We start from the raw sequence: 422 nt of genomic DNA on the forward strand, positions 1-422 counted from the left end.
AAGCCACTAACCTTTTTTTCCCCCCCATATTAATTTTATGATCTGCCTGGCCATGATGACTCACGTTTGTAATCCCAGCACTTTGGGAGGCCACGGCAGAAGGATCACTTGAGCCAGGAGTTTGAGACCAGCCCAGGCAACATAGGGAGACTCTGTCTCTAAAAAAAAATATTAAATAAATAAAAATAAATATTGTGATCAGTTTACCCAGTTCCAGAAACAAAACAAAACAAAACAAAACACTGTTGGGTTCTTGGTTAAAAAGTTGCACTGAATTTATAGCTTATTGGGGAGGAGCATAAACATCTTTATAACATTTATAATGTGATACCTTCCTAACCTTACCTTGGGATTTTTTTTTTGTTTTTTTTGAGTTGGAGTCTCACTCTGTTGCCCAAACTGGAGTGCAGTGGCCGCTCCCG

This window comes from Carlito syrichta, unplaced genomic scaffold (genome assembly GCF_000164805.1).
Source record: "Carlito syrichta isolate Samal-C Ts95f unplaced genomic scaffold, Tarsius_syrichta-2.0.1 Scaffold311474, whole genome shotgun sequence".
NCBI lineage: Eukaryota > Metazoa > Chordata > Mammalia > Primates > Tarsiidae > Carlito > Carlito syrichta.